The sequence below is a fragment of the Lepisma saccharinum genome, chromosome 29 (assembly GCF_977018435.1).
Source record: "Lepisma saccharinum chromosome 29, izLepSacc3.1, whole genome shotgun sequence".
Classification (NCBI taxonomy): domain Eukaryota; kingdom Metazoa; phylum Arthropoda; class Insecta; order Zygentoma; family Lepismatidae; genus Lepisma; species Lepisma saccharinum.
Genome location: NC_139257.1, coordinates 30,955,973 through 30,961,992, shown reverse-complemented (window position 1 = coordinate 30,961,992; position 6,020 = coordinate 30,955,973).

Genomic DNA, 6,020 nt, shown 5'->3' with positions numbered 1-6,020 from the left:
TGAGCAGTTCTGGCAGAAATGCACAGAGGGCAAATCCAGCCTCGTTGATGAGCCAGAATTGCCCCGGCAACATCGTCTCTAAGAAACTTGAAAATCCTGATGCTGCCAAACCTCACAAGTTCTACACTCCAAAAAAGTATTATAAATCAATATACACTGACGTGTGAGACACAGTAAAACCATGTGTTAAACAATGACATGAATCTACAGGACTACAAAAAGTACAAGCCGTAGAGAAAGAATTCATCTCAGCTGTGAACAGTTGCACAATAAACTTTGAGCAAACGCGAGAATTCTTTCGCCAAGAATTGGATGCTGATAGGCTCTCCTTACACCTGTCCATACTTGGTGATATCGCCAAACAGAAGAAAGTGGTTCTAACCACCATGCGTGACATAAGGAAGTTTCTTTTGGAAGACAGCACCCTCCAGGAGCTTCTCCCTGAAGTTGCCAAATTCATGATGCTCCTCCGCACTGTGCCAGTGACGACAGCCACAGCCAAAAGGTCATTCAGTGCTCCTCGCCAACTAAAGACATATTTGAGATCTACAATGGGGCAGAAGAGACTAAGCAGCTTACCAGTAGTCCACATACATTAAACTGTGCTTGATAATTTGGACCTGAGACTGCTCGTTAATGAGTTCATAAACAAAAAACAGTGATTTATTTTGAATCATGTTCATATGTTTTTGTTGTGTGTGTCACTTTATATCTTAGTGTATATGCTATGTGTTCTTTCATTATGGAAAAAAAAGGTAAAGTGCTCCCCTGTGCATAGCACCACACCATGAAGGCGTATAGGGGGTGTGGGGGGAACGCCCCACACTTTCTTGATCCGGTCGTGAGTGGGGGTGATGTGATCAGCATCACGCCCCTGACTGCCTTTACCCCCCAGGGTTTCCCCCAGGTACCCATGTTATTCGACGCTGGGTGGGTGCTGGGGCCACTTTCATCATTAGTAAAGTTCCCGGATTTGAACCAGCCGGGGATCGAACCTGGGACCTTTAGCATGGTAGTCAGATGCGTTACCGACTGAGTCACCGTGGCCACGTTCTTTCATTATGGCAAAATTAAATTTAAAAAGTAAAATATTGTAGCAAGAACAAAAACGTAGAACTATTTTCCTGCAATTTGTGTTAGCATTTATGTAAATAAATAAAACTGTTAAATATTGTAAATATTCGTTATTTTTGTGGGTACGTCAACACTAAGGTTATTTGCACCCGTCACATGTCCTTTCTTTACAGGTCTGTTGCGGACATTAAAACACACACATGCCCTCTCCAGGACTCGAACCTGAGACCTCCAGATCAAAGCGAGTTGAGTCGACAACCCAACACGCTTGCCTACCGAGGCTGGCATAAAACTGTTAGGTTGCCCTATTAATGTAAATACATACTTTACAATAAAAATTTTAATTGTTATCTAAAAAGGCAAAAGACTTTGAAACCTTTTCTCAACGTTTTTCATGTTACATTTCATTTGCATGAGGAATATAATAGCTACTTAAAAACTGCTATACAAAGACGTAATTTTTATTTTTAAAAAAGGGGGGAGTGAGTCATTCATTAATTTATTTCAGTGATCATAAGGGCCCCCCCCCCAATAATTTTGACAAGTCGGCGACCCTGGTCCATTGCATTTTGAAGCACTGGCATTTCCAAGAAGTTAGAAAAGTCCCTCCCTGTAGATGACTGGAGGGAATGAGTGCAGTTTCGTGAATAAGATTTGGCAAAATGTACCTAGCAGATGGATTGGATGAAGAGTTCAGAAGAATAACCTCCATCCCCTGTTGAAAATTCTGTCTACTGTTTTCCTTTTACCACCAATTGTCTTCAGAGTTTCAAACGTAAGTTAAATATTTTTTTTAATGGAGGAATGAAATGTAATATTTACAGCTAACCAACTTAAGCTTAACACACTGCATGGCTGTTAATGTAATATAATACTGAATAAATTATTTTCACTTGGAGGGAGAGAGAGAGAGAGAGAAAGAGAGAGAGAGGTGTTTCTCCACTGTACTGTTTTCAGTCAATAGGTGTTTTGAAACATCTTATACACTGTTTCTAGATTTTCAAAGCTAGACACACTACATACAATAATATTACATGTAATACTGTAGGTGAAGAGAATATTTCACTTGTGGTTCCTCTGCTGTACATGTACATTAGACCTACTGAAGATCTTCAGTAGGAAAATATTGAGTTTCAGTAGATCTTCGAGAAAACACAAGAGTACAATTGATATCAGTAGATTCTGTCTACTGTAACAGTAGAAATTTCCAGGAGGGCATTCACCAAAACTCATGCCACTAGACTCTTTGTATAGGGATGAATAAAAGTTAAAGTTTATGGTACCAAGAGTTAATGAATTGAAGTTAACCATTGAATAAGAATGCAATACCAGCAAAATTATAATTCTTTGTGTTTGCATTTCCACCATCGCCTTAACCAGAATGGTTATTAGCATGAAATCAGGCTTTGACAAAGAAAATTATTCATGTCTGTAGATTATTTTAAATTTTGAGAATATCTTAATAAACATCACAATCATTCAAAGTGTGTATACATTTTATTGAGACACCTTGTATATATTCTGTATTCATCAACTCCATGTAATCATCCTCATGGTTAGGATTGGCCTTAACAAGAAGAAGAAGAAGACAAAGATTTTAAAAAATCAATACTAACTAAGACTTCAGTATACATATATCACAAAACATATCTGTTGAATAGTACATCTCAGCAAAAACTAACAAACATATTTGTCTTCAACAACAAACACATTGTAAAGCAGCAGAAGCTGTTCAAGAGAAATTTTTCACCTCCCCAATGTGGATGTTTGCAACACCCCTTAATACCCCGCCATTCCCCAACTTTCCACCACACTTCAATACAAGAAAAATGTCCAGCCTATGTATTTATGGTTTTGATGAGAAAAATAATAGCCTAATTTTTTGAATACCTTCTCTTAAAGAACATGCTTAGTGTAGGTATAAATTTATTTAACACCTACACGATGATATCAAAATAACAGTAATCCCTGTATGGGTAGAATCCACCAATCTTCTCGCTGCCAGGCAGGATATGTATATCTCTTATTCTTTCATGGGTGTTCTTAATCAGGGTTGCTACGATTTTTTGATTATGAAATTCCCTGATATTTCCAGGTTTTCCAGTCCAAAAATGATTTTTTTCAGACATGTTTATCATCATGATTTTTGCTTTGAATCTTGTGTTTTTCAATTAAATATATAATCCGTTAATAATTATGAATATTCACTTTCACAACTTGAATTTAGCAAATTTCATTCTACACACACAAGAAGTGAAAATTTGAAGAGTAAAATGTAAAATTACAATCGCATCAAATGTATTGGGTGCTACAATCACATGTATCTAGCCTCAGGCTAAGGTAACAGAGATACATTATTTCATCATAACAGATCTCCACAATATAAAAGCAACAGAAAATGTTCACAAACCATACACAATTTTTCATTTTCTGGCAGAGTTAGTGTCATAGAAAATGCTGCTTTTTTTGCTTACATTTATAAGTACACAGCATCTGGAGAATTTTTTGTTGCATATAGAAATTATATAGGAAATGCCAACAAGACTAAGATCTATAAAATAATAGACGATAACCTCATCTTCACCAGCCTTTCCGATAATTATGATCATATTGTCAATATACTTTAGTTATCAATCAGATCTCTGGACTCCAAGTTTTATTTTGATATTGTTTCTAATATCTAGTATTATAAAAGTGAAAATTTATTACAGAAATTCGAAGGAACCATAATTTGGCAGAAGACTGACAATCATAAGAACGAAAGAAATAAGTTTCTAAACTGAATCTTTTTTGGGAGTGGAATCACAAGAACCGGATCCGGAAGTGGAAGTGAACTGCTTGTTCATTTTGTAAATTCCAGACTACCTGCAAAATTTCTTGACATTTCCCTGACAAGCCAAATTCCCTGATATTTTCCTGTTTTCCAGATGCTTAGCAACCCCCTGTTAATGCTCCCAGTGTGAAGCTATACAAGAGAGATAGAATGTAAGAGATGGAAGCCCCATAACTATACAACATGCACTTATATATGCTCTAGTGATACTGGAAACAATGGACTGATAAATATCAATCCATGGGCAGCTGTGATCTTCCTAATCTAAATCTCAATACATCATGCAGCAGAGGTTTACAATATTGCTTGATTTATCCTCAGCCTCTACATTGTCCTCAATTTCAGATTCTGCGTAGTCATCATCATGGAAGCCATCCTCTTCTTTCACAGTTTCACAGACAAAAGAAACTAATTCATGGTCGGTCACCTTTCTGAATGGCATATTGCATAAATGTAGAACAAAATTTTCACTTGTGTGGAAGGTAACCATGCCATTCCAGAGGGTCGATTATTATTAGCATCAACAGTGTCTATCAGACTGACTGCACTTACTAATAAAGGTCATTACAGAGGAAGATTCCGTATTCACAGGAATACCAACATAACAACAAAAATAAAATTACTCTGCGGTGGTGTACCACCCTTGACCATCCTTGCCGATTGATTGATTTAAAATTTTTGGGTGCGTCGGCACACATGACTATATATACAGGGGATGGACAAAAATATGGAAACACCTGCAGAAATGCACATTACCTTTATTAATATCGAATAGGACCACCTTTGGCACGCAGAATGGCCTGCAGTCGACGTGGAATGGACAAATACAGGTTGTGTATGGTAGTCAAAGGGATGTTGTACCATTCTGCCTCCAAAGCAGCTGCAAGTTGTTGTAGAGACGATGATGGTGGGTAGCGGGCTCACACCTTGGTCTCCAAAACCAACCACAGGGGCTCAATAATATTGAGGTCTGGCGATTGTGGAGGCCATGGCAGATGTGACACTTCATCTTCGTGCTCATCAAACCAGTCCTGGCCGATGTGAGCTGTATGAACAGGGGCTCTGTCATCTTGAAACACGGCATCATCATCTGGAAACAAAGTTTGCAGCATGGGATGCAGCTGGTCACTCAAAATGGTTACGTAGTCCCTGGCAGTGACATGTCCTCGCAAGGTGATGATGGGTCCGGCAGAATACCAGGAGATGGCTGCCCAAATCATCACTGAACCACTGCCATGCTTCACTCTCGTAACAGACAGTCTGTATTGTACGCTTGTGCTGGCATTCTCCACACATACACTCAGCCAGCAGTTGGAAACAATGTAAAGGATGACTCATCCGACCAGATTACAGTCTCCCACTGCTCCATTGTCCAGTTTTTATGGGCGTTGCACCACTGTCTCCGTCTAGCAGCATGGTCAACACTCACGAGTGGTTTGGGAATTGCAGATCTGCCATGAATACCCTGCTTGTGGAGTTCTCTTCTGTTTTGATGCTAACATGGTTAGTAAGCACTGTATTCAGCTCAGCAGTGACTTTGGAGCCATGGTGATCTTCTGCTTGGTCACAATCCTACCCAATGTGCGTCTGTCTCTGTCACGCAACACAAACTTGCATCCACGCTGGTGCTTCGCTGATGCGGTTTTTCCGGAAGTGTCGTAGGCAGTCATGATCTTCGAGACTGTGCCTCTTAATACACCAAACATTTCCGCTACTTTTGTCACGGAAGCTCCCACCATACACGCACCCACAATTTGCTCTCTTTGAATCTGTCAGCTCGGACATGATTCACGATAACCTGCACGGACCGGTCGCTGAACTGTAACTGGCACATCTGTCAGGTTGACCAGGGTGTATACCTTACAGGAAGTACCAGTGACCACAGCGCCACCTACCATTCAGACGCAAATCATGTTTGAAATGGCTACCTGTTTTATACCAGGTGTTTCCATATTTTTGTCCATCCCCTGTATATATATATATATTAATAACTTACGTTTTGCGAGTATCTAGGTAACTCCTGCGATGCTTCGGGATGCAACTGCTCCCTTCCTCAGGCTGCTCACGTTTAGGTTATGTATAAATCATAACCACGTTGCACTCTCCATAGGTA